Source organism: Gracilinanus agilis, chromosome 5 (assembly GCF_016433145.1).
Source record: "Gracilinanus agilis isolate LMUSP501 chromosome 5, AgileGrace, whole genome shotgun sequence".
Classification (NCBI taxonomy): Eukaryota; Metazoa; Chordata; class Mammalia; order Didelphimorphia; family Didelphidae; genus Gracilinanus; species Gracilinanus agilis.
The window spans coordinates 208,610,508-208,624,517 of NC_058134.1; positions in this window are offsets into that span (position 1 = coordinate 208,610,508).

A 14,010-nucleotide genomic window follows, 5' to 3' on the forward strand; every position below is an offset into this window, starting at 1 on the left:
ATCAACTTTTCCTCTTTTCTAAATGTAAGCATGTCCCTCCTAAAACTACTCCCTTGTCAACTGAGGTATCAATTAATTCTCAGTGATGCACTATTGCCTGCTCATATTAGCAGAGTGGGGGTGAGCAGGAAACCTTCAGCTCTATCTCTGGCATGAATGTAAATACAAAACAATCAGGTGATGGAAGAGGGTTCCTTGCTTTTCTGAGTTGCAGTAAGAAAGGACCCTTAAGTTGCAGCTCCCTGAGATAAAATGAGATCTGGACTCTCATAGCGTCCCATTTAAAGACTTAAAATCTCAACCTAAAAACCATAGGCAGGAGAATGGCTAAGGAGAGTTTGACAATATAAAACCAGACAGACGTGTTAACTTAACAAGGAGAACTTTCTGGAGAAAAGTCATCATACAGACTAATGTTCAAATTGTATTTGATATTTTATTGTTGTTCGGTCTCTTAAGTCATGTCCAACTCTTTATGACCTCATCTTGAGGTTTTCTTGGCAAAGACACTGGAGTGATACGACATTTTCTTCTCCGGCTCAATTTGCAAATGAGTAACTAAGGCAGTTAAGTGACTTGCCCAGGGTGATGTAGTAAGTGTCCGAGGTCAGATTTGAATTCAGGTAAATGATTCTTCCTATCTACAGGCCCCACACTCTAACCACTACCCTACCTATTTGATATTACTTTCCTTTCAAACCAGAATGGCACTTAGAGGCTCCATTCTTGCACTGACCTCTTGGAATGGACTAGGTTCTTAAATTCAGAGAACATTAGATAATCTATTTGAACCTTCATTTTTTTGGAGTTAGGAAATCAAGACTTAGACTGCTGAACCACCACTACTGCTGCCCATTTTCAGTCCCCCATAAGAGTCAGGTCACCAGAGGTTGGTTCTTACCTTTGATTATAGAATCTGCATTCCTAGTACTATTATAGCTCAAGAGCCTCCACCAATGTGCCTCCCATTAATAGTCATCCAGGAGACCTAATTAAATAGCTCTTTGCAACAATGAGACATAGTAAAATTGTAGATACAAACATTTCACCCATAAACCTAAGGTGTATTCTTCCACAGTACACAGGAAGAGTGGGCTCAATCTCAAGAGCACAATGGTAGTAAAACATATGAGCAAGATATGCATGTAGCAAAGGCAAACCATACCTCCTGGTATGACAGAGCCTGGCTCTGTTCATAGGGTCTTCTTGCTGCTCCACTTGGTGTAGAATCTGTGCTGGGTGGATTTTTCCCTCCTTTTTCCCTTTCCCCTCTTTCGTCCCCCTTCCTCAAGAGCATTTTCTTCTCAGAGTCAGTTCTTCCTCTCCAGAGGAACACCAGCTATGGCTGCCATTTTGCAATAAGTTTGACACCTTTTGTTACCACATTAAAACTTCATAATCTGATTAAACCCTTTGATTTAAACCTCAACTGAATCAGGAGAGAACCATATCTTTGCTCTCTTACATGCATACTTAGGAAAATGATGCCAGATCACGTATGGACTCCTGGTTGAATTTCTGTGGCAGTATAGCCATTTGGGCCATTCAAAGCAAAGTTACTTATGAAAACAGATTTCCTGGTGTGCCGCCCCTCCCTCATCTCAGTTTCGTTCTCCTCAATTATGTGGCAACACGAAGAGCAAGGTAAAGTCCAAATGCAGTGCCCCTAAGTCCAATGGCCTCACTTTGGCCATATCACTCTTCACATGGGCTTAGAGACATTGGCTTCTGGGTTTGGGGGAGTTTTTTGGAATTGGCTTCTTGCCAAAATCTCAGCCTGACAAAATGTCCATGCAAATTTCCCTAGTCTTCTCAAGGAGCAGATATTGATATATGTTTCTATATTGATGCAATTCAGCAGACTTCTCCACTGCCAGAGTCATAATGCTGATGTACTTTTTGGGCTGGAAGCATAATTGTGTCCTGTTTATTTCTTATTCTCCCTTATTTTAGGCCACCTCTTTATTTATCACCACCTCCACCACCCACACAGCTTTCCATCTAAATGTCAAGCAGTCCTGAAAATTCTTGCAGACATAGACTATTTCCTCAATCCACAGCTCTAGCTAAGAGTGAAGGGTGCTACTGATGTTTTTCCTTGGAGTTCTTTGACCCAAGACATCCCATAGCCTCTACCTTTGGTCAAATCACAAATATTTTATGAGTCTTTTTGTATACTTGTACATTTACTTGTGTATTATTTCGAATGATAGCAAATAAACACCTTGATAGAAAATAAATATACATTTATAAAGTACAAATAAAACTCAAACTGACTCTGTGATTTACCCCAGAATGTCTGCTTCTCCCAGCACACATTCTTTCTGTTATAAAAGAATTGGAGTGTGTCCTGGTTGTGTGTGTTACCCTGGTGTTATACCGTGAAGGCAGTTACCTATTTCACTTCCCAGTCATTGAATTTCATTTTTCCAGTTAACTCCTCTTGGCAGGAGGCGTTGGGTCTAGGTCTTGACAAGAATATTTCTTAAAACATCAATTCATCATCAAAGAGCATTCATTATGTGTCAATGCGTTCAGGGAATAAAGAAGGAAGCAAACTCTCCTGGTTCCATTTCTTGTCGTGGTCACAAGACTTTTTGGGCCATTCTTCCCCTTTTAAATCAAATGAGATTAGGCTGTTTGAATCATATGATGAAGTACAGGTGACAAGTTTGTTCCCAAACCCAAATGTTTCAGCTCTATTTAGGCTACAAACCAAATATGTTTTGAGCTCTTTGTTAAAGGAGGATGATTAAGTTTAAAAAATGTAAGTAAAAAAAATAAACTTCCAACCTGCCTGAATAGAAGCAGATGGCTCTACTCACAATCACTCCAGAAAAGGGGGAGGAAAGCTAAATTTGCTCCAGATCAAATAACAGGCAAGAAATCCAATGAGAAACTATGGCAAATTCTTTCTGTGCTATTCAAACCTCAGCTGTAGGTTCTCAGATCCTTGTGGTATTTGGGCAACCAGAAAGTCATCTCAATGTCTTCTGAGTCCATCTCCAGGGCAATTTCAATATATTTTAAGGAAAAGAACTACTTCAGTCCACATGGTCCAGAGTGCTGGTAGATCTCTCCTGCCATGGCTAAGGTGGGGTGGAAGGAAGAACCCTAATATCCTGCAAAGCTTCCTATTTTAACATTTTTTCTTATTAGCTATGTACAAAGTTCAGCACGTTCAAGTGTGGTCAAGCACCTTCTTACATTTTACTGAGCTCACCATAATCCTTGGTGCTTCCTCCTGTGCAATTCCATCATCGCAGGGCCATTCCTTTGGTTCCAGCAGTGCTCTCCACAGGCATTCCATTATGAATTTCAAATACTTTTGAGTGAAGAGGTAAGCTATTGAGTTAAAGCATTATTCATCAATAAGGTCTAAGGGTAAATTCATTTTTCAGATTCTCCTCTGGCTAGAAGGGCTAAGACAAATGAGGGGAGAGGATGCCTACGGATAAAGGTAAAAGGGGTAAGGTGAATATTGGAAATTAATGCCCAACAGGGAGGAGGTAAACTACACAACTCACAATCGCACCATGGCACGGTTCTGATCTATTCTATCCTGGGTCTCCGTATTTTTCCTCATTAGAACCTTCCTTCAAAGGACTGGCCTAGAAGGGAAAAAATATTAAAAATCGGTCCCTGTCAAGTGCAGCTAAGTGGCTCAATGGATTGAGAAATGGAAGGTCCTGGGTTCCGATTTGACTTCAGATACTTCCTAGCTAATATGACCCTGAGCAAGTCACTTAACTCCCATTGCCTAGCCCTTAGGGCTTTTCTGCCTTGGAATCACTACACAGTATTGATTCTAAGATGGAAGAGAAAGGTTTTTTTATTAAATCAATCCGTGTTTTTCAGCAATTACCCTATGGGCTGAAGAGAAGAAAACATTAAAATCAACAGTTTATCAAACTAATTGTAGCTTTCTTTCTCTGGTCTTTACCAGCTAATACTAGTTCATGGCCACCTCATAATATAAAAGAGTAATGTTTGAAGTGGTGTGGGTGGCTCCACTCTAAAAGTGCTAGAATTTGGATTTGTTGAAAGCCTATAAATACTGCCTGCTTGTCATGTACCCTTTTATTCCAAGATAACTTAAGGAGGCTTCACACTTTCCACCACAATGAAAATTGCAGCCTAGAGAGGGCAGCCTAGAGAGAAGGGCAGAATTCACAGAAAATCATTCCTCAAGAGTCTCAATCTCTCTTGTTAGCCAAAGATAGAAAGAAAGGAATTTAAAGCCTATTAATGGGGCATTTAGGTAGTTCAGTGGATTGAGAACCAGGCCTGGAGACAGGAGGTCTTGGGTTCAAATGTGGCCCTAGACACTTCCTGGTGACAAGTCACTTAGCCTCAGTTGCCTAGCCCTTACTGCTCTTCTGCCTTGAAACTAATACTTAGTATAAATTCTAAAGACAGAAGGCAAAGGTTCAAAATGAATAAAAATAAAGCCTATTACGATGATGGAGAAATATCTTTTGTGTTTGTCTCTCAGTTATTCAGTATAATCAGAACTCTGTTCAGATCACAAGGCCAAAACCACTGCTTACTTTTAGACAGATCATTCTAATTGCAGGCAAAATACCTCAAATTTGTTTAGTATATAAGGGCTAGCCTTGAAAATTCAAAAGCATAAAGCAATGATAGCTATCACAGTGACATTTAAGAATTTCACATGAAAACGAGAAGAAGAAAAATCTTAAAAAACAAGCCACACTGCAAGCATGTCACAAGTCTCAATTTTTTATTTTCAGAACAGAATCTAGTTTTATTTTTAAAAGAACTTTTGTGATGAAGGCTAGTGAGATTGTAACTTCCTTCTTTCTCCCAGGCTCCAGCTGCCATCTCTTTTTCATGATCACACTTGGTATCAGAGGAAGATGAGAGCTGGGAAGGAGCTTAGAGTTCTTGTCATCATCTAACCCCCTCATTTTGCAAATGAAGAAAAGGAAGCCCAAAGATGAAGTGACTTTTACCAAAGTCACTCTGCTAGCCAGGTGATGGAACTGGTACTGGAACTCATGACTCCTGGGATTTTCCCACTCTATCATGCCACGCGGTTAGAGGTAACAAGAGGGAAAGAGAAAGGGGTAGGAGGGAGTAAAGGTTAGAACTCAATAAAGATTCCCTGGGAGCTTTCAGGACTCTGATCTGTTCTCCTAAGAGCCTTTAAATGCACTTTGATCTTTCTCTTAAAGTTATCCTATAACCTTTTCACAGCAAGATGCCTAAAAAGACTGCCTTCCCTTGTTGCCCATACTTTCTCACCTCCCACTCACATCTCATCCCCTTGCAATCTGGTTTCCATCTTCCCACTAGTCAAATGAAACTGCTCTTTCATGGGCCACCGATGATTTAAATCTAGTCATCTTTTTCTTAGTCTTCAAATTTCCAAAGTTTTCTGTAGCATTTGACACTGTTGAAAATCTTCTTCATTATGCTTTCTTCTCCCTGGATTTTTGAGTCAGTGCTCTGTCCTGGTTCTCTAACCTATCTGTTCCTTCTTTGAATCCTTTAGAGGCTCGTCCTCCACGTACAACCCCCTCTCCCTAGGCATAGTCCCAGGGCTTTATTATGAACTCTCTCTTCTCCCTACCTTCTCTCTCTTCAAATTCCCATCAGCTCCCAGGGATTTAACTATAAAGCAGATTCCCAAGCCTATAAATCCAACTCACATGGAGGTCAGAAGAAGCGATAGATACAAGGACACTCTCAAGATCTTTCTGAGGAAATGGGAGACTCTGGTATAGGACCGTCCAGCATGGCATTTCCACATCAAAGAAGGTGCTGTGCTCTATGAGCAAAGCAGAATTGGAATTTGGTTTTTGTTGAAATGTAAGTGTGCAAATTTCAAGACATCTCTAGCCAAATGTCCATACTGCTATTTCTTCATGACCTTCCAGGATCCTGTTGGTCTGACCAACAACAGAAAGACACGTTATACATTGATCCTGACGTAGTGTTGTCATTTTGGTCCTCTTCGAATATGAAAGACAACAACTACTACCGCTATCCAGGCTTCATCTCTTTCCTTAGCTTCTGTCCCACATTTCCAACTGCCTGCTGGACATGGCCACCTGTATGTCCCATAAGGTATCTCAAACTCAAAGTGTCCAAACTAGAACTCATTGTCTTCTGCCCTAAGCTGACTCTCTCCTTCCTCACTCAAGCTAAAACCCAGGCATCCTCCTAAAATCTTAAATCTCTTTTACAAAGATTTTTACATCCAATCAGTTGCCAAGTTTTTTCAATTCCACGTCCTCAACTGTCTTGCATCTACACTCTTCTCTCTAATCCACTCTAGTCCAAGACCTCATTAGCTCTGCTTAGACTATGACGATAGTTTCCTAACTGGTATCCATGCATACAGTTTCTCCTCTCCAATCTATCTTCAATACAACTGCTAAATTGATGTTCCTAAAGCATAGATATGACCATAGTACTCTCTTGCTCAAAAACCTTCTTTACCTCCACATTGCCCTTAGTATGAAAAACAAACTCCTCTATTTGGTATATAAAGTCCCTCACAACCTGACTTCAGCTTACCTTTTCAACCACATTATTCCCCCTCATATACTCCATATTTGAGCCAAACTTGGGAGATCCCTGTATACAAGATTTCATTTTCCATTTCTGTGCCTTTAGGTAGGCTGTCCTTCCTTATTTCCAGTTCTCAGAACTCCTTTCAAGACTCAACTCAAGAGGCAGCGAGGTGCTCAGTGGATTGAGGCCAGCCCTAGAGATGGGAGGTCCTAGGTTCCAAATCTGGCCTCAGATACTAATTGTATGACCCTGGGCAAGTCACTGAACCCTCATTGCTAACTCTTATCATTCTTCTGCTTTGGAACCAATACACAGTGTTGATTCCAAAACCGAAGTAAAGGTTTAAAAAAGATAAAGACTCAACTCAAACACTGTGTCCTTTTTTTTTTATAACCCTTACCTTTTGTTCCAAGGAAGAAGAGCAATAAGAGTTTACAACTAGGAAGTGGCTGAGGTCACATTTGAACCCAGAATCTCCCATCTCTAGGCTTACCTTTCTATCCACTTTGTCATCCAGCTGCCCCTTGTAAAAAGGTAGGGAAAACTCTTATTTGTTGTTATAAATGACTGGTCAGGTGGTTTGGGTAACTTGACCTGTCAGGGCATTCCCCCCTTTCAGAGTAGAATGGTGGGCAAGATGATGCAGCAGTCTGCATCAGGATAGAGAACACCTCAGGAGAAAAGAATAAACAGTTGGCTAGGAAATTTTGCTTTGACCTAACCCCCCTTATGGTGTACTCCTCTGAAAAGATCTGCCAGAGAGAGAACACTATCAGGAGACTCAGGAGTTTGACAACCTGAGTCAGTGAAAGCTCTCCCCTCAGGGGAAAAATCCTCCACCCACCAATCTCCCTTTAATCTTCTTCTGATAATCAATCTGACTGCTTTCCTATATGTTTTGTTGAAGTTTATTAACAGGGTAACAAGGGTCAAGGTTTGGGAAAGAGGGTATCTAAAGGTCTTGATCTGGAGTCGATGTCACTCAGTTCTCAGCTAAAGCCGAGGATGACCTGAACCCTCTCTGTCTGCTGGTATTTCTATACTGGCTACCCTAGAATAAATATGAATAAAGTATAGTCTCTAGGATTAGCTGGTACAAGAGAGATTGGTCTTCAGGCTTGGCCCAGTCCCCCTCAGAGAAACCCCTTTGAAGTAACTGGCAGCTGATCAAGATCACACGGATATCTCCTCAGTTCAATACAGCAAGATGTCTTCAGGGTAGATAATATTCTTTGAATAAGTTGGGAATCACTTTTATATGGGAAATTCTGGCTAGATCAGGAGAGATTGTCCAAAGCTGTCTCCCACCAGAATTCAAACTCAAAAGACCCTGAAGGTTTCCAACAGTCACCTTCAGGTTCCATTCCTCTCAGAATTCTCTCCCACCAACACTCTAAAGCAGGGGTCGTCAACCTTTTTGGCCGTGAGAGCCATAAACACCACATTTTTTTAAAATGTCATTTCGTGAGAGCCGTACAGTGCTCACAGTGCGGCTCCTGTAACAACGCCTGAAAAAAATTGACTTTATGGCTCCTGCAGAAAGAGCCATATCTGGCCCTCAAAAGAGCCAGATATGGCTCGAGAGCCATACGTTGCCGACCCCTGCTCTAAAGCTTCCCTCTTTGCTTTTCTGCATGTTCACCTTGCTTGCTTTTTTCTAGAAATTCTTTCTTCACCCTTAAGTGCTATATTCTTAGAGAGGCATTCCCTAATTCCTCCAGTTGTTAGTGTCCCTTTCCTAATCATTCTATTTTGCAGATATCTTGTTGTTTTACCTCTAGTTAGAATATAAACTCCTTAGGCACAGAAAGTCTCATTTTTGTATCTGTTTCCTCAATAACCAGTACAGTGTCTGGTAATATACCCTTGCTGATTAAGTGAATAATTCTGATCCTTTCTCTCTATGGATTTCAGCAGACCAAGACTAGAACTTGAAAGCCTTCATTACTGGTTTGTTTTTGTCCATAATTTATGCCTATATCCATGTTCAAATGATCATTCTTTATAGCAAGAATTTACAACTTAGGTGTTTTCGAGTAAAAGTGATTTAGAAATTTTTATCAAAATTTTGACCTTTTAAATTAAGCCTCATAGTGGATGGCTTTTGTCTCATTCATTTCTGGTTGTTCTGCCCTCCGCCTCTATCCTTCTCCATCCTTAGACAGCAATGAAAGAAGCAAGGCAATCTATTCCTTAAACCAAACTTGACTTCATACCTCATCTATACACAGAGATTATCAGTCCAATTTTTTTCAAGGCTCAGCTTTCAAATGCCACTTTCTCTCCCCTAAAGAACTCCCTGATCCTTATAGCCAGAAGGAATCTCTTGTAGAGACTCCCATAATGTTTTCTATCTCTTCTCCTGTACTTTCATAACTTTATTAGATGTTTATTTACTAAGCTATAAGCTCCAAGGTGGCAAGGACTGTCTCTTATTCATTTTTGTATCATTGTTCCTGCCCCACCCCCCATCCCACAGTTTTCAAGATAGCACAGGGCATTGCATAGTTTATTTATTTAACAAATGTTGTGGGTTCTTTAATTCTTCAGCCTTTTCCCCCCACCATGATTGGCTTTGTAGGGAATTTAGTAGGGAAGAAACAAAAGGCAAGGCTTGAACTTTTTTTTTTAAGCCTTATCTTCTGTCAATATCAATTCTAAGACAGAAGAGCAGCAAGAGCTAATCAATAGTGGTTAAGTGACTTGCCCAGGGTCACACAGTTGGGAAGTGTCTGAGGTCAGATTTAAATCCATCTCCTTCTGACTCCAGGCTTGGTGCTCTATCCACTGTGCTATCCAGATGCCCCAAAGACTTGAATTTAGAGAAGAAATATTTTGAATGTCAAGGATGGAAAAGGAGACACTTAAGAGCTGATAATGTTTTATGAAAATTCTAAAGAGAATTTTGAAAGGTTTTTCATAACACTTTACTCTCCCAGTTCTTTGTCTTTCTCTCTTACTACTACTCTTCTCTCACATCTCCATGAAGATGCTGCCTACTTCTTGATCAATGGTCAAATGACATCTTATATATGAAGTGCTTGGCAAACTTTAAAGTGTCATAACAATGTTAATAATTAATGGCTGGCATTTCTATGCTATGTTAACTTTTACAAAACATTTTACAAATATAATTTCATTTGATCCTCACAACATCGCTGGGAAGTAGGTGCTATTATTCTTCTCATTTGGAAGTTGAGGAAAATGCTTTGGGATTAAATGAATTACCCAGGGTTATACAACCAGCACTGGTGTCTGCAGCTGGATTTGAGCATAGGTCTTCTTGTTTCCCTGTCCAAAGCTCTATCACACATATTACTTGGAATAATAATTGCTAGCATTTGTATAGTGCTTTAAGATTTGCAAAGTGCTTTACAAACATTCATTTTATTATCAACAATGCTGGGAGGTAAGTGCTATTAATTAATATTAGCTATTATGATTCCAATCTCTGTCCTGAATGTCAGAAACTTATTTCCAACTGTCTCCTTGGCATTTCCATTTGGCATCTCAAATTCAACATGTCCAAAACTAAACTTACCATCCCAAACTGAAAACTTGCTGCTGCATCTTCTGACTTTCCAGTTCAATCAGTGATGGTACCACCTTCCCAATCATCCTGCCTTTACTATTCCATTTCCATAATCCATGTCTATATCTATCTATCTTGTTTTGGGAAGCCCTCAGGGCTGAAGATCCCCCTTACATCTCATAATCCTTTCTTTATTCTCTCCCTTTGAGTTACTTTTTTACTTCACTATCCATGTGAACTGGCACATAATACACACTTAGTAAATGTTTATTGATTGATTGATCATTCAGGCCCGGACCAGCCTTGCCTGGGGGTGGAATAAGGTGTCAGCTAAAATTTAATCAGAAGAATGAAAGGAAATATCTCTGTGACCCTATTGGAAAAAGCCAGTCATTTTTTCAAAAACCTGGAGCAATACAAAATTATATTCAGGGTCAAGCAATAGGCTATGCCCTAAAGATGCAGGAACTTCACACCTGGGAGGAGAGTCTCTAGAACAAAGTTATGGGAACAAGCCCTCTATCTGGTAGTTTCTTATTTTAATGTATTTTTTCTTGCTAACTAGATGTGAGGCTCAGTAGTCGAAAGTGTTGTCAAGTACCCTGGTGAAAAATCCCAGTAATCTCACCGGAAATACAAGAGATACATCTCTGATGTTGTCTCTTTGCGGAAATACGAATACTTCTAGGATGTAGCTGTATCAATTTATTATCCCCTATTAACATCTGTCATAGGAATCACTCTTGACATGAGTGGCTCTAGTGTGTAAAAAAACTTGAACACATAAGTCTAATAATCAAATGTTTATGACCAGCCCATCTGGCAAGCTTGGCTAAATGATTTGCTTGCACAAAATGCCCAGGTCTGTTTATCTGGAAGGAGGAAGGTGAAGGAAAGTCTTTACTGTGTAAGGGTGGAGAGACTGATTTACTCATTCCCACTCCCACTAGATAGAGGTATTAAAGATCAACTCATGATTATTGAATTAAGTGGGGGAAAAGCCTTGAAATGAATATGGTGCTAGACAAGAAGTCTGTTCCAATTAGCTACTCTAGCCTTCTATTACGCTCCCTACATCTTAGAAGTCTCAAATTTTCTGGAATGAAAGGTTTTCCAGAAATTGGAGCAAGTATGGCTTTCCAGGATGTCACTGAGGAGAAATTAGCTTGGTTGGAGGTGGGTGGGGCGAAGGAGATGCCTTGGTCTCCTTCCAGCAATAGGATCCCTTTTAGCTGAAGGAGGACTCACTAAGTTTCAAAGGATCTGGAAGATTTTGGATTTCCCAACTTCCCTCTGGTATCCTAGTGGCATCCCTGAATCAGCTGTTAACACTATTGTATTTAGAAGCCAAGGATTCATATAAGCTCAGATTCATCATACTTAAAGGGAACTTCTTGAGCATCCCACAAACGGGAGAAAGGATTCCAGTAACCAGGACATGTACCCAGAGAGGTGGCAGTTCCTTCACATCCATTCTAACATCACATCAGAGAAGTCAATAGTATTCCAAAGTTTTATAGTCACAATCACTCACAGCACCAAGATTGTCCAAATGATAGAAAAGAGATGGGAATAGAAATCAATTCAGAAGCTGATCATGGCTCCAACTCAATTATCCTTTCACAATGACTTTATGGATCAGAAAACAAAGTAGAAGGGAGAAAGGTGTGAAGAGATAAAGGAGAATTGGGAGGTACATTTTGTGCTTTCAGTCGTAACTCTGGGACCAAAGCCCCCAGCCCTTAGGAGGAGTTAGAAATGCAAAAGAAGAAAATAGCATGTGATTCCTAAATTCAATACCTTATATTAGAGTCGGTGACAGGAAATGTAAGGTGATCAAGTAGGAAGAGAATGGCAGAACTCTCGCTCTTTCAAACTCCCTCTGTCATATCCTAGTCATGTACTCTTTTTTTTTTTTTTAACCCTTAACTTCTGTGTATTGGCTCCTTGGTGGAAGAGTGATAAGGGTGGGCAATGGGGGTCAAGTGACTTGCCCAGGGTCACACAGCTGGGAAGTATCTGAGGCCAGATTTGAACCTAGGACCTCCCGTCTCTAGGCCTGACTCTCAATCCACTGAGCTACCCAGCTGCCCCTAGTCATGTACTCTTTATCTAATTTCAGTGGGCTTAGAAACTCTTTGTTCTAGGAATATTTTAGTGGAGGATTCCTGCAAAACCAGGCCCATTGGCACCATTTCTTTGAGCTAGTGATACTTAGCTCCTGTTTTCCTCTCCTTATGAACGAGAGAGGGGGTAGAAAGGAAGTGTTTAAGAAAAGCCTGATAGGCAGTAGTCATTATAAGCCTCTTATGGCAATATACCTTGTGCTCCTACACTTAGCTCCTACCTACTCCACCCTCAGAAGTACTTGTTGTGAATGTGTATTGGGTGTTCTATGTTTGTACCCATGGCCACCCATCCTAGGAACTTTCTTATACCAGGGCACCTTTCCAGAGACTGGACCAGGGCTTTACTGAGTCTCTCCATTATAAGCCAAAAAGGGGAAGGGTTTCACTTTTCTTTTCTATCCCATTTCATTGACATCTAGTGGTTGGAAAACAGGGAGTCTTTCCTTAGTGTTGCTCCCTATAATCTCCAACCTCCACCCACCAAAGACAGAACAAAAAAACCCAACCTTCAAAATATCAAATGTGACAAGCCCATAAAACTCACCCATCAAGGCAAGCCCTAGTTATAATAAGTCCCTTCTTTCATCAATCCCCACAGGTAGAAAACCAAGAAAAAGTGGCCCAGAGAAATATTGACAGTATTGGTAGCCTCCCTTGGCCCAACCTCTCATTCCCCCAACCCTTTTCTCTTGAATTCATTCTATTCTTGACTGAAGCAACATAACCCTTTCTGATCCACTAAACATTCCTGGAAGGGGTATTGACAAGAGAGCAGTCTCCCCCTCTCCTCTCCTTAGGAAAACCAATTCTACCTCAAATATCTAACCCAAGAAGCCAAGACAATCTGGCATAAAATCATTGATGAGTTCTGGTGTCAAAGAGAGGTATAGTAGGACTGGCAGCTAATCCTCCATGGATCCTGTTATTACTGGCACCAAATCAACAGGATCTAGAGACAAAATTAAATTCAACTTTCTCCTTTTTATGTGTGTTTGTAAACCACATCAGTGCACAATATAACAAAGGTTCAAAACACAGAGGTAGTAATTCTTACTCACCCAAGAAAGGGTGGTTTGGTCCTTGAAATATTAAAAAACCACACCCAGAGCTTTAGAGGAGAGCAGGACTGGGAAGGGATAGGAGCAAACATTTACCCTGCCTGAAAACATTTGGATAGTTCCCAGGGGCTCAACTCACTCAGGGATGCATAGCCATGAGTTCATAGAATCATAGGATTTGAAATTGGGAGGGAACTTAGGGATCATAGAATTATAAGTTTAGAGCTAGAAGGTACCTTAGAGGCTATCTAATCCAACCCCCTCATTTTACAGATGAGGAAACTGAGGCTCAGAGAGTTTTAAGTGACTTGCCCAAGATCACTCAGGTAGTAAGTAGTAGAGCTGGGAGCTGAGCCCAGATCTTTTGCCTCCAAAGCCAACATTCTTTCCACTCTATTCCAGTCCCTTCATTTATAGATTAGGAAACTGAGGCCTGGAGAGGCAAAATGATTTGCCTAAGGTCACAAAGGTAGTTATTAGAAAAACCAGGATATTAACCCAGTACATTTGACTCCCGATCCAGTATTCTCTAAGATATCATGTTCAAGTAAGAGTGGAAAGCTGGGCAGTTGGGGAGGGGGAGTGTTCAAAGCTCATTTCTTTTTAAGTCTCTTACCAACTGGAAAGGGTCACCTGGTAAGTGACAAATAGCACACACACATACACACATACTCACATTCACTCACTATCACATACTACAGCCATCACCGGCAAAAATCAAGAGCTGGAAGGAACCTTTGAGATCACC